Consider the following 25,395-nt stretch of genomic DNA (forward strand, 5'->3'; position numbering starts at 1 on the left):
ATATCATTTACCCCATCTCAGACAGCAAATGGGTCAGTCCAGTACAAGTAGTGCCCAAGAAGTCTGGAGTCACAACAGTAAGAAATGAGCATGGAGAGCTCCTGACAACTAGAGTGCAGAATTCATGGAGAGTTTGCATTGACTATAGGCGTCTCAACCAAGCCACTCGCAAGGATCATTACCCCTTGGTATTCATTGATTAGATGCTTGATCGCCTATCAAGTAAATCCCATTACTGCTTTTTATATGGTTATACAGGCTACTTTCAAATTCATATAGCCCCTGAAGATCAGGAAAAAAGACTACTTTTACATGTCCTTTTGGAACTTATGCTTATAAGAGAATGCCCTTTGGCCTATGCAATGCACCAGCTACTTTCCAAAGATGTATGATGAGTCTTTTCTCTGATGTCATTGAGAACTGTATGGAGATTTTTATGGATGATTTTAGCATATATGGTGATTTTTTTAGCCTTTGCTTGTATAGTTTATCTAAAGTATTAGACAGGTGTGTTAGTACAAACCTTGTATTAAATTTTGAAAAATGTCACTTTATGGTTAAACAAGGAATTGTACTAGGACATGTTGTGTCTAATACTGGCATTTCTATAGATCCAGCAAAGGTGGATGTTATTTCTAGTATATCTTACCCCTCCTCTGTGAGAGAAGTCCGTTCGTTCCTTGGCCATGCAAGCTTTTACAGGAGATTCATCAAGGACTTCAGTAAGGTAGTATTGCCTTTATCCAGATTGCTGCATAAAGATATTGAGTTCGAGTTCAGTGAGGATTGTATGAAAGCGTTTGATAAGCTGAAGATCGCCCTAACTCAAGCTCCAATTGTGAAAGGACCAGACTGGAGCCAGCCATTTGAAATTATGTGAGATGCTTCCAACCATGCAGTAGGAGTGGTGCTGGCTCAGCGCGAAGGTAAAGACCCTTTTGTAATTGCTTATGCGTCTAAGACTTTAGACGCTGCTCAATCTAATTACACTACTACTGAAAAAGAGCTTCTTGCTATTGTTTTTGCTCTGGATAAATTTCGAGCCTATTTACTTGGTACTAAGGTAGTAGTGTACTCAGACCATGCAGCTCTAAAATATGTATTAGCTAAAAAGGAGTCCAAACCAAGGCTAATATGTTGGATACTGCTGCTGCAAGAATTTGATTTAGAAATTAAGGATAGGAGTGGTAACCAAAATTTAGTGGCAGACCACTTGAGTCGCCTTGAGCACATTAAGGATGACTCCACTCCTATAAATGATAATTCCCCATTTGATAGCTTACATGCAGTATCTGAAGTAGTTCTTTGGTATGCACCTGTAGCTAATTATCTAGTTAACCACACTTTTCCTCCAAATTTCACTAAGTATCAAAGAGACAAGCTGAAAAGCGACTCCAAATATTATATATAGGATGATCCATATTTATGGAGGTGTGGTACTGATCAGGTAATTAGACGGTGTGTGCCTCAATCAGAATTCCAGTCCATTTTAGAGGCTTGCCACTTATCTGAGAGTGGAGGACATTTTGGCCCTCAAAGAACAGCTAGGAAAATCCTAGACTGTGGATTCTGGTGGCCTACTCTTTTTACAGACGCTGTTGAATTTTGTAAATCTTGTTCCCCATGCAAAAGGTTTGGTAATATATCCAAGAGGGATGAGATGCCTCAACAGATTATGCTTTTCTGTGAAATTTTTTATGTTTGGGACACTGACTTCATGGGTCCATTTCCAAATTCTAATGGTTAATTTTATATACTGTTAGCTGTAGATTATGTTTCCAAATGGGTGGAAGCAATTCCTACCCGTACTGATGATGCTAACACGGTTGTTTCCTTTGTTAGAAACCATATTATTTGTCGTTTTGGATCACCACGAGCAATCGTGAGTGATCAAGGCACCCACTTTTGTAACAGGAGACTAACAGGATTACTGAAAAAGCATGGGATAGTTCACAAAGTAGCAACATCTTACCATCCCTAGACCAATAGGCAAGCAGAAGTCTCTAACAGAGAGATTAAACGTATTCTAGAGAAGATAGTAAAACCTCATAGGAAGGACTGGAGTGCCAGGCTACAAGATGCACTCTGGGCATATAGAACAGCATACAAGACACCCATTGGGATGAGCCCCTTCCGCTTAGTATACGGAAAGGCTTGCCACCTTCCAGTAAAGGTGAAACACAAGGCTTTCTGGGCTGTGAGGGAGTGTAACATGAACTTTGAAGATGCTGGTGCTGAAAGAAAGCTGCAACTAGCAGAATTAGAGAACCTTCGCCTAGAAGCATATGAGAATTCAAGGCGATACAGAGAGAAGATGAAGGCTGTCCATGACAAGCATATAAAAAGGAGAGAATTTAGACCAGGGGAGTTAGTTCTTCTTTATAACTCCAGGCTGAGGCTTATGCCAAGCAAACTGAGATCAAGATGGGAAGGTCCCTACAGAGTAGAAAAGGCAAAGCCATACGGAATTTTCCACCTGTGTCATCCTACTAGCTCCAAATTTCTAAAGGTCAATGGACATCGCCTAAAGCTTTATCATGGTGAGAAGATGAAGGATCACAAAGAACTAGAGGTCTTCCTCTTAGAAGACCCACCAACAGAAGCAGAATGAGCCAAAAGAGCGTCCAACTTAAGGACGTAAAAGTAAAGTGCTAGATGGGAGACAACCCACCATGGTATGATCGTTCCATTTCAGTCTTAGATTTTTTCCTTTATTTTATTTTTATTCTTATGGTGTTAATGACTCTTCTTATAATTTCTGCATATAGTCTTCATTCTGCATTTGCATCTGCATATTGCATATATAAAAAAAAACGCACGCGACGCGTAAGCGTCGCTGACACGTCCGCGTTATTTGTGTGTTGGGAAGAAAACAAAATCGAACAGAAAGTCACGCGAGAGCGTGGCTGGAGGCGTGCCTTAGGCACAAACATGCCCACGTGACCACGTCACTGATGCGGCCGTGTCATTTGGAAAATAAGCCTCCCACGCGTCCGCGTCACCCACGCGACCGCATGCCCCTAAAATCGACGTAAAAGAGGTGTATGGCAGCAAGTTATGATGGAGTGGGGCTGGAAAGATGCTAGAGGCACCAGCCCTATCATGTGACCGCGTGCCCCACGCGTCCATGTCATTTTTCAAAGTATGGCCATTCACGCGATCGCGTCACCCACGCGAACGCGTCACCCAGAATTTTGGCAAAATGAGTTTGAGACAGAGAGTTGCGTGAACGCGAGGCCGCTCTCCCGCCACTGGCACAAATCAAGTCACGTATTCGCGTGACCCACGCGTTCGCATCACTTAGAAAACACCGCACAACACGCGACCGCGTCACTCACGCGTCCGCGTCACATGCAGCGCACAACTTATCCAGATCAGCCAAATATCTTATCTTTTCTTCCCCAAATCCTGATTTTTCTTATCCTTTCTTATTTTTTTCTTCCCCATTCTTCCTTTTTTACTCTTTCTCACTTTTTACTTTCCCCATCCCTTATTTTTTACATCCATCATCAAGGTTCTTTTCTTTCTTTCTTTACTTTTTACTTTTCTTTTATTATTTTTATTTATGTTTTCTCCTTTTTTTTTCTCTTTACTTTCATTATCTATATTTTTTTTCTTTCTTTTTTCTTTTTATTCCTTTAATTGGTGTTAGAAATTTAATTTGGGTGATTGTTTTCTTTTATATTTTGCTTGTGGATTATTAAGGAATTGTTTGACAATTAACATTACCTTTTAAAGGGTTGCTTGCATGTTCTATTTTATATTTTCAAAAACATATTTACTATGCATGCTAAGTGTTTGTGAAAAAGCCCGTATGGCATCATGCACTACTTTTATGTTATCATACTACTTTAATGCCTGTTTTTCACAAAACTCCTTTTATATTTTATTGATTAAATATAATTGTTAATACAAATAGATTATTAGTTTAAAAAGCTTGGTAATCTAACTTGGACATTGAATGCTTGATCTATGCTACTCATGCTTTTGCCAGCATGCCAATAAACATCTTGCATTTAATTACCATCACATGCACTTGCTATGTTACCTTTGATGAACTTTTCACATGTAGTCTAGACCATGTGTTAACGACATCCTTCTTTACCGTGCATTGATTATCGCCCATAATGTTTGCTCCCTTGCTCTAACCCTTAAATTTTTAAAGTTACTTACTTTTTCCCTTTTCAGGATGGCCACCAAAAAGGGTAAAGAAAAAGCTACTCCCAAACCACCAGCAAGGAGAGGAACAAAAAGAGCATTAGTGGAAGAGCCATCTTCAACAGCGGTGAAACCCTCAACAAAACGAATCAAGAGGATCATCAAGGTAGATGAAAAAGAGAAAGCTTTTCCAGCAAAGGACACTGCGCGGTTCACTAACCGCTACTGTGAGTAGATGTTCCCCATCCTGGCAGAGAGGAATTGTAACAATGAGCACCTTCTTATCCTCCTAACCAATATTGCTGAATTTGTTGAGCCCCGCATTGAGCAAAGACAATGGAAATTCCTACGAAAACAGCCAAGGCAGGTTAATCTATCATGGGTAGTTGAATTCTACTCCAATTTTCACATGCCAACCATGCAGTCTGTCTATGTCCGTCAGAAGGACGTCCCCATAACTGAAGAGGCCATTCAGTGAGCTTTAGATCTTTCCCCTGCTCTAGAAGGATTAGACGCATTTCAAGAAGCCTCACTCAAGCGCCAGACATACCAATTTGACTGGGACGTCGTTCTCAGAGCTATATCACAACCTGGCAGCAGATGGATCTACGGATACCATCGTTCCCGACCTAAGGGCATATCAGCTTCAGCACTTACCTTAGAGGCTCGAGTATGGGCACAAATTATGTCCCATTACGTCTTTCCGAGCACTCACGAGTCCTCCTTTACTGCAGACATGGCTATTTTACTCTAGTGTATCCTTACAGACTAGCACCTCAACTTACTAAGACACATTTGGACTGCTATGGGACACGTACAAATTACGGACAACTTACCTTTTCCCGCCTTGGTTTCAGATCTAGTCTCAGCAGCTGGAGTCTCCTACAAGGCTGGGGACACCAAAGCCATGATTCCACGAGATGATCAATACGTCCCTAACGGGAAGTATATCAGACCTCCAGCAGCCACTATCAACAAGAGCATAGAACCAGCAGAAGATATCCCTTCTTCTTCCACACCACAAGCACCTTCAACAAACCAACTGCTCCATCAGATACTTGAGAGGTTAGACCGGCTTGAGCGGAAAGGAAAGCTAAGAGAGCGCCGTAACCAGCGTTGATTCACATACCTAAAAGAGCTACTTGTTGGTAACCAACCACCTGAAGAAAACCCAGACACCGCTGACTCCACCTCATTTACCAGCACAGGGAGCCATGACGGTCCCGATGGTGGAGATACTGCTACTAGCCCACCTTTGTTCCTGACAGATGGCACCGAGGACGGTGCAAGGCCTTAAGTGTGGGGAGGTTGGTCAGTACCTAATTTCCGGAGGTAATTTCTCTTCCCTAAACACCAATAAAATAGGATATTTAGTTAATTTTTTCTTTTGTAGAATAGGATAGATTGCATAATAATAGGTTAAATTGCATGCATGTTCTACCTGATTGAAAAAATGATAAGTCTCTTTTAAGACCCTATTTTTAAAGAATTTCACTAATTTAAATCAAAACTTTTGTGTTAAAATTGTTTGAAGTTGTATTTGGAACATAGTTTAAAAAGCTAAGAACACACTATCCGTGAGATTTTGAGCTTAATTACATGGTTACATTATTTAACCATAAATATTTTATTCTTGTATGTTTACTTCTCTATGATTGTAATCTATATTTTATTTCATCCTACATGTTTATGTGTTATATGCATGCATATGATTGAGGCCATTACTTGTTTAGCTCACTTATCCCAAAATAGCCTGCCCTTTCAATTATCTTTGTTAGCCACTTTGAGCCTTTTAAATCCCATTTGTTCTATATTTTACCACATTACTAGCCTTAAGCGAAAAACAATTAAATATCCCAATTGAATCTTTGGTTAGCTTAAGATAAAAATTGTGTGTTAATTGAGTATGGGAAAATTGTGGGAACAAGGGTTGTTAAGGGAATGTATCATGATAAAATAATGGAAAATTGGGTACCTACTCATGTGAACTAGAAAAATTAAAAATTCATGTGCATTGATAAGCTATGTTTATTTTTGTAGTATATATAAAAAAAAAAAAAAAATAAATAAATAAATAAATAAATAAATAAATAAATAAATAAATAAATAAATAAATAAATATCCAAAAATATTCAATAAATATTTAAATAAATAAGGGGACAAAATTACCCCAATTCTAAGTAAGTAAAGCTCCAATGCATATGTGATAAAAATTAAGAGAAAAAGTTAATACATGAGTATGTAATGTGAAAAGTGAAAATTATGGGTAGCTAGGCATGATTCTAGAGTTATATATAGAGTGTATGTATGTTAGGTGAGAGCTTAGGTTAGTCAAAGATTCAATTTATAGCTCACTTAGCCATATATATACCCTTACCTTTATCTTGGCCCCATTACAACCTTGAAAAGACCTCATGATGTTTCCATTGGTACATTAAATATTGTTGATTGATTAGGTGAAGAACAAAGTTTAGAATGCATGATTAGAGAAGGAAAGAGTGATTACTCTATACACTTGAGAGACTAGAGTGCATATACACCATCAGTGAGGATTCAATGCTTAATTCTATGTTCCTTGCTTTCATGAGCTATCTTCTTGCATTTTTATCTGTTCTTACTGTATAAATTGAATTAGTGGAATTTGATTTATGTTTGTCTTGAAAAACTTATTTATTTTAACCAAGTAGACAAGAATCATATAGTTGCATTCATATATATAGATGTTGCATTGCATTGCATGAGTTACATTTCACTAATCATTTATTTTATCTCTTTAAACTAAGCATGAGGGCATGCTAATGTTTAAGTGTGAGGAGGTTGATAAACCATCATTTTATGATTTATATTGTATTTAATTGAGTGGTTTTATCAAGTCTTTACCTACTTATTCATATGATTTGCATGTATTTACAATTCCTTCCCAAAATTATTCCATGGTTGAAAACTTGCTTCCTAGAGATCTTTTAATTATGTATTTTAATTCTCCTTTATACCATTCGATGCTGTGATCCGTGTGTTAAGTGTTTCAGGCTTCATAGGATAGGAATTGCTTAGAGAATGGAGAGGAAGCTTGCAAAAATGGATGGAACACAAGAAACTAAGGAGATGACCAGTGAACACTGACGCGAGCGCATGGCCTACGCGAACGTGTAAAATGAAGAAATCGCAGGGACGTGATCGCGTGCCTGACACAAACGCGTGGATTGGAGTCTGCACGAATGACGCGAACGCGTGGACGACGCGAATGTGTGACAAGGAAAATCGCTAAACGACGTGAACGCGTGGACGACGCGTACGCCTGACCTGCGCGATCGGCAGAAATTACAGAACACGCTGGAGATAATTTCGGGCCGCGTTTTAACCCAGTTTTTGGCCCAGAAACACAGATTAAAGCTAGGGAACATGCAGAGACTCACGACACATCCACACACATTCAGATACATTGATGTTAGGATTACTTTTAGTTTTAGATCTGAATCTAGATTAACTTTTACATTCATAGTTTATGCTTTTGCTTGGATTTTGGATGCCGAGGAGTCATTACCTCCATTGAAGTCATTACTTTAGTTTGTTTCCTTATTCCTTTACTCTTTATTAGTTACTCATTGACCCTGTTCAGATAAGTATGTTGCAATTTGAATTTATTAATATATAGAGTTACTTTTATTTTTAATTAATTTTAATTCTCTATTTTATTTGGTTTAATTATGTCTTCTTACATTTTTATGATTATTAATTCCATGTCAATGGAGTAGAATTTCAACTTGACATGGGGGTTGATTAAGAGGAGACACTTGAGTTGGAATGCTCAAGTGCTTAGATAAATTGGACGTTGTTGGCTAATTCTGTACCTACTAACACTAGACCTTCCCAAGGGAGAGGACTAGGATTTGCGGGTAAGAGTTAGCTTAATCACTTGACTTTCCTTTATTTAGTAAGGGTTAACTAAGTGAAAACAACAACCTCTTTATACTACACTTGAGAAGATTCCAACAAGGATAGAACTTCCAATTAATTATTCCCTCAGTCAAGGATTTTTAGTATTAATAATAATTCTTAGTTAATTGCTTTAATTTTCAATTATTTTAATTACTCACTATTCAACTCAACTTTCTGGAAAACTCTTGGTTAATAAATTAGCACTCTTTCCTGCAACTCGTTGGGAGACGACTTGGGACTCATACTCCCAGTATTTTTATTTCTAAAATTTGTGACACCCTTTTTAAATTGGTGAAGCGGATCTTAGCTGGTTAAGAGCTATACGTGCAACGCTATTCTCTTATTTAAAAATCTCTAAATTGGCCTAACTTCTACCATGCACCAGCTATTCAGGTTACAACCAAATTATAGTAGATCCTCAGGACTAAGAGAAAATAGCATTCACATGTCCTACTGGAGTATTTGCCTACAAAAGGATGCCATTTGGTCTGTGCAATGCACCTGCAACCTTTTAGAGGTGCATGCTCTCTATCTTCTCAGTATTTGGAGACTCATTCAGCTCCTGTCTTGACCATCTAGCACTTGTTCTGAAAAGTTGCCAAGAGACTAACCTGGTTTTCAACTAGAAAAAATGTCACATTATGGTGACTGAAGGAATTGTCATTGGGCACAAAATTCAAACAAGGAAATAGAGGTGGATCAACCTAAGGTAGAGGTAATTGAAAAATTACCACCACCTGCCAATATTAAGGCAATCAGAATCTTTCTGGGGCATGCAGGATTCTATAGGAGGTTTATAAAGGATTTTTCAAAAATTGCAAAACCTCTGAGCAATTTGCTAGCTGCTGACACACTATTTATCTTTGACACAGAGTGTCTGCAGGCGTTTAAAACTCTGAAAGCTAAGCTGGTCACAGCACCAGTCATTTCTGCACCAGACTGGACATTACTATTCGAACTAATGTGTGATGCCAGTGACCATGCCATTAGTGCAGTATTGGGACAGAGGCATAACAAGCTTCTGTACATCATTTACTATGCTAGCCATGTTTTGAATGACGCGCAGAAGAATTACACAACCACAGAAAAGGAGTTGCTTATAGTGGTTTATGCCATTGATAAGTTTAGATATTATTTACTAGGATCAAAAGTAATTATGTATATTAACCATGCTGCTCTAAAATATCTCCTCACTAAGCAGGATTCAAAACCCAGACTCATAAGATGGGTGTTGTTTCTGCAAGAGTTTGATATAGAAATCAGAGATAGAAAAGGGACAGAAAACCAAGTAGCTAATCACCTGTCCTGGATAGAACCAGTAGCAGGAGCGTCCCTCCCTCCTACTGAGATCTCTAAAACCTTTCCGGATGAGTAACTCTTTGCCATTCAGGAAGTATCGTGGTTTGCAGACATTGCAAACTATAAAGCTGTGAGATTCATACCCAAAGATTACAGTAAGTAGTAAAGAAAAAAACTGGTTTCTGATGCAAAGTACTACATGTGAGATGAACCATACCTCTTTAAGAGGTGTGCAGACGAAGTAATCCGTAGATGTGTGCATAGAGAAGAGGCACAGAAGATCCTATGGCATTGCCATGGATCACAATATGGAAGAAATTTTGGAGGTGAGCGAACAACCACAAAAGTTCTCCAATGTAGCTTCTATTGGCCTACTCTCTATAGAGACTCCTGAGAGTTTGTACGTAACTGTGACAGTTGCTAGAGAGCTGGTAATCTGCCTCACGGTTATGCCATACCTCAGCAAGGGATTTTAGAGATTGAGTTGTTTGATGTATGGGGTATTGACTTCATGGGCCTTTCCCACCATCATATTCAAACACTTATATTCTGGTGGCAGTAGACTATGTATCTAAATGGGTAGAGGTAATTGCAACACCCACTAATGATACTAAGACAGTGATGAAGTTCCTCCAGAAGCATATCTTCAGCAAGTTCGGTGTCCCTGGGATACTGATCAGTGATGGAGGCACTCATTTCTGCAATAAATAGCTTGACTCTGCTCTAGTTCGATATGGAATTAACCATAAAGTGGTAACTCCATATCATCCACAGACAAATGGGCAGGCTGAAGTCTCAAATACAGAACTAAAACGAATCCTGGAATGGACTGTAAGTACTCGTAGAAGGGATTAGGCAAGAAGTCTGGATGATGCTCTGTGGGCATACAGAACCGCATTCAAGACTCCTATAGGGACCTCTCCATACCAGCTTGTGTATGGAAAAGCCTGTCATCAGCCAATAGAACTGGAACACAAGGCCTACTACGCAACCAGGTTCCTAAACCTTGATGCTAAGGTAGCTGGAGAGAAAAGGTTACTCCAATTGAATGAGCTGGAGGAGTTTAGACTCAATGCTTTCGAAAATGCTAAAGTTTATAAAGAGAAAGAAAAAAGATGGCATGACAAAAGGCTGTCATCTAGAGTCTTTGAGCCAGGACAAAAGGTCCTGCTGTTTAACTCTAGGCTCAGATTGTTCCCTGGGAAATTAAAATCCCGGTGGAGGGGACCATATGTGATCACAAGTGTGTCACCATATGGATATGTAGAGCTTCAGGATATGGACTCTGATAAGAAGTTCATTGTCAATGGACAGAGAATCAAACATTATCTTGAAGGCAATGTTGAGCAAGAATGCTCAAAACTGAGACTAAATTAAAAAGCTCAGTAAAAGTTCAGCTAAAGACAGTAAATAAGCGCTTACTGGGAGGCAATCCATCCATTATAAAAAATTAGATGTTTATAACAATTATATAAGTTTATTTAATTTTCTTCCTAATGTTAGCTAATCCATTTCAGTGAATATGTCAGGAAAATGATGGTTCAAGACATAAAACAGAGAAATCACAGAGAAAAGGAGCTCACTAGCGTCAAAATTCCAGAAAAAAGGCAATTTGGGCGTTAAACGCCAAAATGTCTACCATTCTGGGCGTTTAACGCCAATAAAGGTATCATTCTGGGCGTTAAATGCGAGAATGGGCAGCATTCTGGGCGTTCAGAAAAATGCCCAGTAAAGAAAGATTTTTGGCGTTTAACTACCCTGGCTGGGTGTTAAACGCCTAAAATGGCCACGAGATAGGCATTTAACGCCAGAACAGCTAGGGGAGAGGTAATTTCGTTTCCAATTCAATTTTTTTCGAATTTTCATGTTTTAATTCAAAATTTTCTGCATCCAAACATTACAAACATTCATTTTTTAATTTCCATTAACAAAAATTCAGATTTAACTTCCGCATATCTTTTTCATATCTCTTAAATTTTGAAAACAATCTTCTCTTTTTCATATCATGTTTATCTTTTATCAATCATATCTTTCAAATCATATCTTTTTCTAAAAATTCGAACCATTCCCTCCCCTCCCCTTTATTTATACATTCGGCCATCCCCTTTACTCCATCATTCGAATCCTTCTCTCCATCTATTCATCTTTTTTCTTTTTATTTTGCTTGAGGGTAAGCAAATCTCTAAATTTTGTGTGATTTCTGTGATCCCTGAGTTAAAATAAACCAATCTCATGGCACCCAAAGGAAGACAAACCGCTTCAAGAGACAAGAAAGAAAGCAATCCAAAACCACGTTGGATGCATGAGAACTTCTGCACCAAAGAACATGCAGACCATTATTTTAAAATTGTGTGCAGAAGATCAATGATCCCGGAAGTTAGGTTCAATCTGAAAGAAGATGAATACCCGGAGATCCAAGAGCAGATTCAAAACAGGGGCTGGGAAGTCCTGGCTAATCCTGAGATACATGTTGGAAGAAACATGGTCTAGGAATTCTATGAAAGCATGTGGATGACAGAAAAGCAAAGATTAGAAGGAACTGCTTTCTACTCCTTTCAGACTATGGTCAGAGGGAAGATTATTTACTTCCACTTTGACAAAGTGAGAGAAGTTCTTAAACTTCCTCAACTACAAGATGATCCAGAGTCCTTTAATAGGAGAATGGCCAAGGATAAAAGGCTAGATCAAGTTCTATAAGACATATGCCTCCCTGGAACCAAGTGGATTACCAATTCAAAAGGTGTCCAAACCAGTAGAGAGGAGATTTTAAACCAGTTACTAGAGCTTGGCTGGATTTCATTGGACATTCTATACTCCCAACCAGCAACCGATCTGAAGTCACTGCCAAGAGGGCAGTGATGATTTACTGTATTATGCTGGGGAAGGAGGTAGAGATTCATCAGCTGATCCCTGTTGAAATTTACATGTTTGCAAACAAGGAATCCATTGAGGCCAAATTTGCCTACCCAAGCTTGATTAGTCTATTATGCAAGAATGTGGGGGTACAGATGGGTGTGGATGAATATATCACAGTTGAACGCCCAATCACCAAAAAAGTGATGGATGGACCTCAAATTCAAGATAACCTCATCAAGAGGGGGTGCGCATGAGCTCCTCCCAGAAATTTCTCAATTTGACTATTGGGCCCGCTTAGAAGCATCTATCATAGCTGCAAGAAGCTGTGAATCAACTCAAAGAAGAGCAGCAGAATCAAAATAGCATGCTCTGCAAAATTCTCATAGAACAAGAGAAACAATGGCATGAAATACAGGAGCTAAAGCGTCAGAAGCTGTCCCTTGAAGAGTTGAACGTCCCACAGATTGAAGGAGCACCTACCCCTCAAAATCAAGGTTGTTGAATTCTAACTCTGTGATAACTTTTATTATTAAAAACCTATTCTAAGAGTTACATGAGCATTAGTATTAGAGTCATTTATTTTTATGTCTTTATTTCCCTTTCTTTTATTATTATTTGTTTGCTTTTAGGTTTATTTATGTCTTATTTTTATTACATGATCATTAAAGTTTAGAGTCTATGTCTTAAAGCTATGAATGATTCCATGAATCCCTCACATTTATTAAATAAATTTTTTTAATTGCAAAAGAACAAGAAGCACATGAATTTCGAATTCTATCTTGAAAATATTCTAATTATTTTGATGTAGTGGCAATACTTTTTGTTTTCTAAATGAATGCTTGAACAGTGCATATTTTTTATTGTGAAGTTTATGAATGTTAAAATTATTGGCTCTTGAAAGAATAATGAAAAAAGAGAAATGTTGTTGATAATATGAAAAATCATAAAATTGATTCTTCAAGCAAGAAAAAGCAGTGAAAAACAAAAGCTTGAAAAAAAAAGAAATAAAGAAAACGAAAAAGCAAGCAAAAAAAGCCAATAACCCTTTAAATCAAAAGGCAAGGGTAAACAGGATCCAAGGCTTTGAGCATTAATGGATAGAACGGCCCAAAGGAATAAAATCCTGGCCTAAGCGGCTAAACCAACTTGTCCCTAACCATGTGCTTGTGGCGTGAAGGTGTCAAGTGAAAAGCTTGAGACTGAGCGGTTAAAGTCGTGGTCCAAAGCAAAAAGAGTGTGCTTAAGAGCTCTGGGCACCTCTAACTGGGGACTCTAGGAAAGCTAAGTCACAATCTGAAAAGGTTCACCCAGTCATGTGTCTGTGGCATTTATGTTTCCGGTGGTAATACTGAAAAACAAATTGCTTAGGGTCACGACCAAGACTCATAAAGTAGCTGTGTTCAAGAATCAACATACTGAACTAGGAGAATCAATAACACTATCTGAATTCTGAGTTCATATGGATGCCAATCTTTCTAAACTTTAAAGGATAAAGTGAGATGCCAAAACTGTTCAGAAGCAAAAAGCTATTAGTCCCGCTCATCTAATTGGAACTGAGCTTCATTGATATTTGAAATTTATTGTATTTTCTCTTCTTTTTATCCTATTTTGTTTTTAGTTGCTTGGGGACAAGCAACAATTTAAGTTTGGTGTTGTGATGAGCGGATAATTTATACCCTTTTTGGCATTGTTTCTACATAGTTTTTAGTATGTTTTAGTTACTTTTTATTATATTTTTATTAGTTTTTATTCAAAAATCACATTTCTAGAATTTACTATGAGTTTGTGTGTTTTTCTGTAATTTCAGGTATTTTCTGGCTGAAATTGAGGGACCTAAGCAAAAATCTGATTCAGAGGCTGAAAAAGGACTGCAGATGCTGTTGGATTCTGACTCTCCTGCACCCGAAGTGAATTTTCTGGAGCTACAGAAGCTTGATTGGCGCACTCTCAATTTCGTTGGAAAGTAGACATCTTGGGCTTTCCAGCAATATATAATAGTCCATACTTTATCCGAGATTTGATGGCCCAAACTGGCGTTAAAATCCAACCAAAAACTTTCTGGCGTAAAACGCCAAAACTGGCATAATTCTTGGCGTTAAACGCCCATTTTGGCACCCAGGGTGGCGTTTAACTCCAACTTTAGGCATATGCACGTGAAAACTTGAAAGCTCAGCCCAAACACTCACCAAGTGGGTCCCAGAAGTGGATTTCTATACTATCTGCACTTAGTTACTCATTTTCTGTAAACCTAAGTTACTAGTTAGTATAAAAACTACTTTTAGAGATTCATTTTAGTAACTCATGACATTTGACCCTTCATATTGTATCTTCTACGGCATGAGTCTCTAAACCCCATAGGTGGGGGTGAGGAGCTTTGCTGTGTTTCAATGGATTAATGCAGTTACTACTGTTTTCTATTCAATCACGCTTGATTCTATTCTAAGATACTTACTCATACTTCAATATAGAGAGTGTGATGATCCGTGACACCCATCATTATTCTCAATTCTATCAACGCGTGCCTGACAACCACTTCCGTTCTATCTGAGCTCAATGTAGTCATTGGGCGACAGCTTGAGTGCGTATCTCTTGGGTCTCTAATTCACGGACCGAGTCCGTGAGATCAGAACCTTCGTGGTAGAGGCTAGATCCAATTGGCAGCATTCCTGGGATCCAGAAAGTCTAAACCTTGTCTGTGGTATTCCGAGTAGGATCTGAGAAGGGATAACAGTGACAAGCTTCAAACTCACGAATGTTGGGCGCAGTGACAGTGTGCAAAAGGATAGAGAGATCCTATTCCGACGCTAGTGAGAACCGACAGATGATTAGCCGTGCGGTAGCTGTACCTGGTATTTATCATCCGAGACGAGTAATCCGATAGTTGATTAGCCATGCAGAGATTGTACCTGGTATTTTTCATCCGAGAGGATCATACAGCATGCCATTGAAGGAAGCCATGCATGTTTGGAGAAGAAGACAGTAGAAAAGCAGAGATTCAGATGATAGAGCATCTCCGGAACTTCAACCTGTTCCTCATTACTGAATCACAAGTACCATTTATTTCATGTTATTTACTTTTTATAAACAAAATCAATTCTCTCATTTAAATCTCCTGACTAAGATTTACAAGATAACCATAGCTTGCTTCAAGCTGACAATCTCCGTGGGATCGACCGTTACTCACGTAAGGTATTACTTGGACGACCTAGTGCACTTGCTGGTTAGTTGTGCGGAGTTGTAAAAAGTGTAATCACAATTTCGATCACCAGCAATTGGCTTTTGTTTCGCCATCCAGACCTTTCTATACGAGGTTCTAAAGTGATAGCATTGCCTAACTGCACCTTTTAGATCAAGGATGCTGACGGATGGGTTGGACTATATCAATGGCAGGATGACATTGCAGATGAGGCTGCTGTCCAACTGTCGATGGTCCAATCAATGGGGATATACTTCAGAAAATAATCAAGACAATTCCATAAGATATTGCCCACCATCACAAGATGATTCAGGTCATTATACTAATGGTGGATGGGAGTATCAACAAGGAATGAAAGAGTATGAACACCTCCCAGAGCCACAAGATGACTCGTACTGCTATAACAACCACTTATATTGTGACTGGGAGGGTCAAAATCAAAGGAATCTTGATGATCCATACTTTGTTCATCAAGAGACATCATCATTAGAGCGTGCTTTCAATAATTTCATGCAAAATTGCTCCCCAATGCCACAAGATAATCCACACTCTGATGAATTCTACAATAATTCACATTGTGGATGGGAGGATCAAAACCAGAAAGCATTTGATAGCTCATATTCCACTTATCAAGAGCCATCAACACTTGAGCAAACCTTCAACTCATTCATGCTAAATTGTCCAACCTCACCTCCCAGTTTTTCACTTAAAAAATTTTCACTTGATTTTGCCTCAACACAAAGCCTCCCTTAAGATCCACTACACAGAAAACTCATCTCAACAGTCACAAAACTTATTTCATAACTCACAAGATTCATTCCATATTCCTTAACACAATTTCACCACAATACCCACAAACCCACAAAATACACCTCAATCTGCTTCTCTCTTACTTCAAGCAGAACAATGCCTGCAAAGTGCCATAGACTCTAGGGAGAGAACTAGAGAACTCTTGGAAAGACAAGAACAATCCTGGAAAGAACAAGAGACCCTCTTCAAGAAGATGGATGGGCACTTAGAGCAAATGAGGAGAACCTTAGAATTGCTGAGCAAGGAAGATGAAGACCAATTGGTGGATGTGAAGGAGGAAGTGGAAGAGCAAGAAGAAGAGGCACCTGTGTCAAGCAAAAATTTGATGAAGAATGAGGTGGTGGAGGTATTTGAACCTGAAACTGCACATCTACAAAAGCCACTTGAGATGACAAGGGAACATGAAAACTCACAACTACCACAAATTTCCTTAAACCAAAGACTCTCAACACTTGAATCTGTGATTGAAAGATATGAAGAGGAGATGAAAAAATCTTGGGAAGAACAACAAACCTCTTCCATGAAAATACTATTACATCAAATGTTGAGTGCAAAAGAGGAAGTGGAAGAACAAGAAAATGAGGAAGACAATCAAGGAAGTCCATACTCAAGTTAGGCAGAAAGTTGCATAGAAGAAGGGCTCATTGAGCCACCAATTCAAAAGGCTTTTGATGAAGATAAAGCTCCAACAATCACACAGCAACCAAGTCTTGAATTCAAAGAAGTGAAGGCAACCAACAACAACACCGAAGAGAGGATTGTGACCAAGCTACCATTGAACATATCAAGGAAGAAGGAGAGGTTAACCACAAGCAATCCAACCCCTGGATAACTAGCAAGAAAGCTCAATCAAGTAATTAACAAAAAGAATCTTGCTGGGGAGAGGCCAAGAAAGGGGGCACTGACTGGCTCCTCTTTACCATTGAGGTCATTCCTCTTAACAAACTGGAAGAAGAGGAAGAAAGTCATCAGCTACAGGTCAGTAGTTTTTCCTTTCTTAGTTATTTCAATAAAGGAGTTAAGTGGATTTTTCTGTATTGCAAAGAGCTAAGTTTGGTGTTGCACACCAAAATAATTAAGGGGTGAATATTGGATGCTAAGTTTGGTGTTCCACCAAAAAATTTTATTAAGGACACATTACACCCTCAGCATGACTAGTATCAGCTCCAAACAATCAGAGGAACTACTTAATAATTGTTATGTTTTTAGTTTGTTTTCTAGTTCATAACTTATTTTCTAGTTCATAGTTTATTTTCTTAATAAAAAAGTACTTGATGTTTCATGCATGTATCCATTCTGCTGCATATAGAAGTAGGAAAGGAACTACATTTGGTGTTCCCACACCAACTTAGGTTCAGAGAATCACAAGCATACATGCATGATAACTGTTTCTCAAGTGCTTGGGGAATAAGCAACTTTCAATATCTCTTGTAGGAAGTCATTCAATCTCTTGGAGAGAAACATACATCATTAGGTGGATGGACAAAGGAAGGACAAGGAACCTAACAATGATAATGACACAGAGGAAACAAATGGACTCCAAGAGGTTGTATTATTCTCTGACTGACTTTAGCTTAATTATGCTAATTGAAAGTGCAAATGTCCCCTGTTGAGTAGCGTCTTCTTAGATTTATTTACTGTCTGTTAGTTTGTTTGTTTCCATGCTGTTTTGGCTTGCTAGTCTAAGTGCTTGATTCACTTTCATCTTACTTAAATTATATGCTTTGTTCCTCATGCTTGAATAAAAGAAAAATTACTGTGAAATAGAGAAAAAGTAAAAGTCTGGTATGATATGAGACAGAATGAGGTTATGTGGTGGTATGTTCTAGGTCATTGATTTATAAATAAGGCCGAATGTTGGCGTAACTTTGTGATATGAACTTGAGTTGCATTTTATGAGACTTGACAAATGAAAAAGGTCCAAAATAAAAGAAAGAAAATGCAAGAGAAAGAAACAAAAAAAATAAACAAGGCTGGGCACCAATAACTGGAAATTTGGATAAATGCCTGTGATGTTCTTGTACAAAGATAAGCTTGGATAACTAGGTTCTAAGGGGTTCTTCATCACCCGGCAACTTGGGTTAACTAACCCGGGATTGCCAACCGAAAGTCCACCATCAAGAGCTACTTTGAGACAAAGCATTTAGTAACCCAAAGAGGTGCTGGGCATCAATTTCCAAAGAACAAATTAAAACAAAGCTAAATGCCTGTGAAGCGTGTGTGCTAAGGAGAGGCTTGAGCAAGTAAGCCCATAGGGGTGTTCCAAAACCTAGCATCTTGAACCAACTGGGGCGGGAATGCTGGCTGAAAGCTTGCTTACTCTAAAAAGCTGCCTTACCACATAACATTGAGCCTCAGCAAACAATAAACCTCAGCCAAGAAAGAGAAAAAGAAAAACTAAGGACCAAGCAATAACAAGTCTCATTTTTTTTGTGTAATTCAAGTAAGGATCCAAAGGAATGTTGATATCTCAGTCACAGAATAAAAGTCTATAAGATACCATGCATGAAAACCCCATTAATCAGTATTAAATGTCTTCCAATAAAGGGCTTAGACACTTCTCTGCTTCCATTAATTTTTCTTATGCTTTACTGCTTGCTTGGGGACAAGCAAGATTTAAGTTTGGTGTTGTGATGACAAGTCTTCCTAGGCTAGTTTCACAAGCCTATTTCATTAGTTTTTATTTGGTTTTCATGCATTTTTAGGCAACAAATAATTATTTGAGTGAGAATTTCAGGCTTTTCTTTTTTCAATCAAACATTGTTAATTTTATGTATTTTCATTGGATTTCTTGCAAGATTTAGTTGATAATATGAAAGATGCAAGATTTGATGATCACGCCAAGGCTTTGATGTATTTGTTTGGTTGATTTCAGGTGAAAAATGAAGAGGAAGAATGGCAGAGTAGAGTAACGCTGCATTCAAACAAAGAACGCCACGCTCAGTAAGCAACGCGCACGCACACTGGACGCCTACGCGTCAGTGGCAATTTTCGAAGATCCACGTGTACGCGTCAAGGATGCGTACGCGTGGATGTGTTTGGCACTCGTTTTCAAAAGAGAGCGCTACATTAACTAAGCCAGCATTTTCAGGCAAGTTAAAATTTGGAGGCAAAGTTTTGCAAATGACGCGCACGCGTGCTTAACGCGCATGCGTCAATGGTGCACCTGGGACAAAGCACGCACACGCGTGGCTGGCGCTGAAGCATGGAATTGAGATTTTTGCTACCCACACAGACGCGTATATGACGCGCACGCGTGGGGTAGCGTTCATTAAGCAAACGTAGTGCTCGTTAAGAGGACGCATATGCGTGGGTTACACGTACGCGTCGATGGGTGAAAATGCAAAAGCACGCGCAAGCATGAGGAACACGTACGCGTGGGTGCCCGAACGCCCCGTTCTCTAAATGAATGCTACGCTCTCCTGGAAGCTTTAACTCTGGCTCAATTAATTCCAATTCAAGCCCATTGAAGCCCCAAAGCAAGCAGAGTCCAATTGACATCACTCAAAGGCACAAGGATCATTTAGAATAGGAATTTTGCATTTAGTTGTAATTTGTTTTCAATTTCAATTTCATTTGTAATTTAGGAATGTCTATAAAAAGGCTTTAGTTCTGTTAGAGAAAAGAAGCGCACAGTAGGAGTAGGAGTAGAATAGAGGCTCAGGCTGGAGGATTAGAGACTCCAAATCTCTCTTGGAGGATTAGAGACTCCAAAGAGCTTAGCATAGTTAATACACTTTTATCTTTCTGCATTTGTTACATTTCAGTGTTGAATTCAATTTAAATCTTCCTGCAATTCTGTTCCTCTGCACTTTAAATTTGAGCTTGCTGTGATCGGAATTTACTTTTCATGCAATTTAAATCTTTTGCAATTGTTCTGAGTTCTGATCTATTGCTTTCTTTAATTTTCCTGCACCTAATTCCCTTTACATTTGATGCAATTTACATTTCTTGCTCTTTAAGATTCTGTCAATTTACCTTCTACAATTTATAATTCCTGTAATTTATATTCTGTTTCCTCAATTTCATCCAATTCACCACTATTAGCTTGACTAGACTAATCACCTCACTAAAGTTGCTTGATCCATCAATCCTTGTGGGATCGACCTCACTCCTGTGAGTTATTACTACTTGATGCGACCCGGTACACTTGCCGGTGAGTTTGTGTGGAAATCTAATTTTCACCCATCAGGTGACGGTTGAGTGTGGATAGCTGCATCCTGATTCTTCTCCATTTGCTTGGTCAATCTAGCTAGTTGCTTGGTGATTATCTTGTTCTGAGCCAAGATTGCATCCATATGGTTTAATTCGAGGACTCCCCTGTTGTTGCTTCTATCTGAGGCATAAAAATACTCATTGTCAGCCATTGTCTCTATAATATCAATGGCTTCTTCAATGGTCTTTTTCTTGTTTAGGGAACCTCCAGATGAGTGGTCTATAGCCTTTTTTGATTCATGATTCAGCCTTTCATAGAAGATATGAATTTGCACCCACTCATTAAATATATCAGTGGGCATTTCCTTGTCAAATCCTTGAATCTCTCCCAGGCATCATAAAGAGTCTCACCATCCTGCTGTCTGAATGTCTGCACTCCAGTTCTTAGCCTGTTTACCTTTTGTGGAGGATAGAACCTTGTTAAGAATCTGTTCATTAAATCTTCCCAGGTTGTCAAGCTTTCCTTGGGGAATGATTCTAGCCATTTTGATACTTTGTCCCTCAAAGAAAATGGAAACAGTAGCAATCTATAAGTGTCAGGATGAACACCATTAGATTTAACTGTGTCACATATCCTTTGGAATTTAGTGAGATGCTCATTAGGATCCTCTTGGGCACTTCCTCCAAAAGAGCAGTTGTTCTGGACAAGAGTTATGAGTTGAGGCTTCAATTCGAAATTATTAGCATGGATATTTGGCTTTTGAATACTGCTACCACAGTTTCCTGGGTTTGGATTGATGTATGATCCCAGAACTCTCCTCTCTTATCCAGCAGGATTGGCTCCACCTCTTCTGGCATGATTATTCACCTCTCCTTCATGATGTTTTTCCATATCATCCTCCATAGTTATGTCAAAGTCTTCCTCCTCTTCTTCTGCACCAACAACCCTCTTTCCTCTTGCTTCCCTTCTTAATCTCAAGAAGGGTCTTTTTGGTTCACTGTCAAAAGAGGTTGAAACCTCTCTTTTACCTGTTATACAAGTGGCATAACACGCAATAACCAGCAAGTGAAGAATTTCACAATTAATGAAAAAGTGTGGTTAGAGCAATTGAGGCAATTAATCAAACAGTTAATGAGTTAGTGGGTTAGTTTTGCTGAAAGTAAAGCATTAAGGTAAAATTAAAGAAAAACAACTAAAAATTGCAGAAAATGAAAATGAACTGCCAAAAATAAAATTCAATTAACCAAAAGAAAAGAAAAGTGCTCAATCTAGTTATCCTTCAATTTAGTAATTGTCAATACAAAGCGAATCCCCAGCAACGACGCCATAAACTTGATTCACGAAAATTTGCCTCTCAATAAATTTCCTACCGGCAAGTGCACTGGATTGTCATCAAGTAAAAACTCACTGTAGAGTGAGGTCGAATCTGATGAGCGGATAATTTATACGCTTTTTGACATTGTTTTTAGTATGTTTTTAGTAGGATCTAGTTACTTTTAGGGATGTTTTTAATAGATTTTGTGTTAAATTCACATTTCTGGACTTTACTATGAGTTTGTGTGTTTTTCTGTGATTTCAGGTATTTTCTGGCTGAAATTGAGGGACTTGAGTAGAAATCAGATTCAGAGGTTGAAAAAGGACTGCTGATGCTGTTGGATTCTGACCTCCCTGCATTCAAAGTGGATTTTCTGGAGCTACAGAACTCGAAATGGCGCGCTTCCAATTGCGTTGGAAAGTAGACATCCAGGGCTTTCCAGAAATATATAATAGTCCATACTTTGGCCAAGAATTGACGACGTAAACTGGCGTTCAACGCCAGCTTTCTACCCAAATCTGGCGTCCAGCGCCAGGAAAGGATCCAAAACCAGAGTTGAACGCCCAAACTGGCACAAAAACTGGCGTTCAACTCCACAATTGGCCTCTGCACGTGCAACACTTAAGCTCAGCCCAAACACACACCAAGTGGGCCCCGGAAGTGGATTTATACATCAAATACTTACTCATGTAAACCCTAGTAGCTAGTTTATTATAAATAGGACCTCTTACTATTGTATTAGGCATCTTTGGATTACCTTATGATCCTTTGATCACATTTTAGGGGGCTGGCCATCTCGGCCATGCCTGGACCTTTCACTTATGTATTTTCAACGGTAGAGTTTCTACACTCCATAGATTAAGGTGTGGAGCTCTGCTGTTCCTCAAAGATTAATGCAAAGTACTTCTGTTTTCTATTCAATTCTTCTTATTTCGCTTCTAAGATATCCATTCGCACCCAAGAACGTGATGAAGGTGATGATTATGTGTGACGCTCATCATCCTTCTCCCTTATGAACGCGTGCCTGACAAACACTTCTGTTCTACATGAATTAAGCTAGAATGAGTATCTCTTAGATCTCCTAACCAGAATCTTCGTGGCGTAAGCTAGAATGATGGCGGCATTCAAGAGAATCCGGAAGGTCTAAACCTTGTCTGTGGTATTCTGAGTAGGATTCAATGATTGAATGATTGTGACGAGCTTCAAACTCGCGAGTGCTGGGCGTTAGTGACAGACGCAAAAGGAGGGTGAATCCTATTCCAGCATGATCGGGAACCGACAGATGAATAGCCGTGCCGTGACAGGGTGCGTGAGCATATTATTCACTGAGAGGAGGGGATGTAGCCACTGACAACGGTGATGCCCTTGCATAAAGCCAGCCATGGAAAGGAGTAAGACTGATTGGATGAAGATAGCAGGAAAGCAGAGGTCCAGAGGAACGAAAGTATCTCCATTCGCTTATCTGAAATTCCTACCAATGATTTACATAAGTATCTCTATCCTTCTTTTATTACTTATTTTCGAAAACACCATTATCACTTTATATCTGCCTGACTGAGATTTACAAGGTGACCATAGCTTGCTTCATACCAACAATCTCCGTGGGATTCGACCCTTACTCACGTAAGGTATTACTTGGACGACCCAGTGCACTTGCTGGTTAGTTGTATCGAAGTTGTGACAATTATGAATTAAGATCAGAGCACCAAGCTTTGGAGCCATTACCAGGATTTGTTCGAGCCTGGAGATCACAATTTCGTGCACCAAGTTTTTGGAATCCCATAGAGATTGGTAGATTGATCAATGTTAATTGGAGAATTGTGCTAGTTGAGCAGAATTAGATTTGGTTGAGAATAGCATAATGTAAATTTGGCGGGAAACTTAAATTGCAAGAATTAAATGACAGAAGTTAAATTGCATGAAATTAAATGACAGAAACTTAAATTGCAAGAAATTAAATGGGAATGGGGATTAATCATGAAATTAAAGAAGCGGAATATAAAAGAATGGGTAGATCAGAAATGGGGGAGCTCATTGTGGTCAGGAGATGTGATAATTCTCCGAATCAAATTCATTTTTATCTCTTCCTCAATCAATGCATTCATTGATCTCCTTGGCAATCTTAAGTGATTAGATCCCAATTCCTTGGTAATCTAATCTCTCTAAGCATGAACAATTGCCCAATTCCTTGATTTAAGTGCTCATGGGAAGAGATAAAGTTTGGTCACTTATTATACCACACAAATTCATAGATCAAAGTATTGGTAGGATTACATGTCACTATATCCATCTAAACCCCAATCTAATCCAATGTGAGAAAGAAATTCTAGCATGATCTCCTCATTCCTCTTCCAAGGTTCCGAGGAGATCCAATTATGAATAGCTTCTTTCCCAAGATAACTATCCAATTGGATGAAAAATGAAAGCTTTCTAGTAAAATCAAGAGAAAAGAAGTGGAAAGTGCAGTAAAATCCAAAGTGAGGAAAAAAAAGGATGATCTCTCTAACTTAAATTCTAAACTATTTATACACTTCTTCCATTGATCTTTAATCTCTGAATTAGGTTTTGGCCTTGATAGAATTGGGTTGAAATGGCTCCAATTGGGTTCCCTTGCTGTTGAAAAGAGATATGCTTTAATTGCAAGTTCTGGTGCTTCATGTTGGAGTCAACGTTTGAGGGCCAACGTTGACTCAAACGCCTTTCAATAAAACCAGATAAATATGCTGTCATTGGCATTTGAGTCAACGTTGGGGCCCAACGTTCTGCTACCCACGCATACGCGTGCTTTGCGCATTTGCGCACAAGGGTTAAAAATGCTCATCCACGCGTGCGTGTGCTGCACGCGTGCGCGTGGATGCAAAAATTTCATTTCCCAGTTTTAAAATCATGTAGGGGAGCGTTGGCCTCAGCGTTGGACCTCCAACGTTCCCTCCAATGTTTGCATATCCACGCGTGCGCATACTCCACGCGTGTGCGTACTCCACGCGAGCGTGTGGATTCTCAAAAACTAGGCCTACGCGTACGCGTCATGCGCGTCGTTGTGCGTTTTCAAATTCAGATTTTGGAGTTTACCATTGCGCACGTTGACCTTCAATGTTGGAGGTAGCGTTTGAGTCCAACGTTACCCATCAACGCGTACGTGTCACCCACGCGTGCGCGTGGATTGCCAGAATTTCCAATCTACGCGTATGCATACAGCACGCATACGCGTCGTTACAGTTTTTTAGAATTTCCAGAAAGCTCATTTTTCACAACGTTGGGGGCAACGTTGGGGGCAACGTTGGATGTCCAGCGCTCCGTCCAACCTGAGCATCAGCAGATTATGCAGACAATTGCTCTGCTTCCCTTTCAACGTTTGCAACAACGTTGGTGGTCCAACTTGGCCACCAACATTGCTTCTTCTTCATCTTTTCCAGGCTCCTTCTTCAACCTTCCTTCATGCTTTCTTTCACCTATCATCAACCAATACATGCATCAAAGCCTTGCTAAAGTTATGAGAATTCTCATTATTCTTAGCATATAAGTAATTATAGCATAATTCTCATGAAATTGCATCAAATTAATCACAGTTGAATGAATCTAGGCATACATAAATTTCTAACTTAATTGCTTACTTGTAGCTCAAGAAAGTGCATAAAACCTATCAAAAACAAAGAAAAAGGATAG

The 25,395-nt window shown here is 39.0% G+C and overlaps 1 non-coding gene across 1 annotated transcript; it reads left to right on the plus strand.

Annotated features, from left to right (window-relative positions):
• Positions 1 to 20,757: 20,757 nt before the first annotated feature.
• Positions 20,758 to 20,864, plus strand: LOC112739256 (small nucleolar RNA R71). Its single transcript, XR_003170191.1, has one exon. It is a non-coding gene; the product is annotated as a small nucleolar RNA R71 (small nucleolar RNA).
• The last annotated feature ends 4,531 nt before the right edge of the window (positions 20,865 to 25,395 follow it).

Source organism: Arachis hypogaea, chromosome 13 (assembly GCF_003086295.3).
Source record: "Arachis hypogaea cultivar Tifrunner chromosome 13, arahy.Tifrunner.gnm2.J5K5, whole genome shotgun sequence".
NCBI lineage: Eukaryota > Viridiplantae > Streptophyta > Magnoliopsida > Fabales > Fabaceae > Arachis > Arachis hypogaea.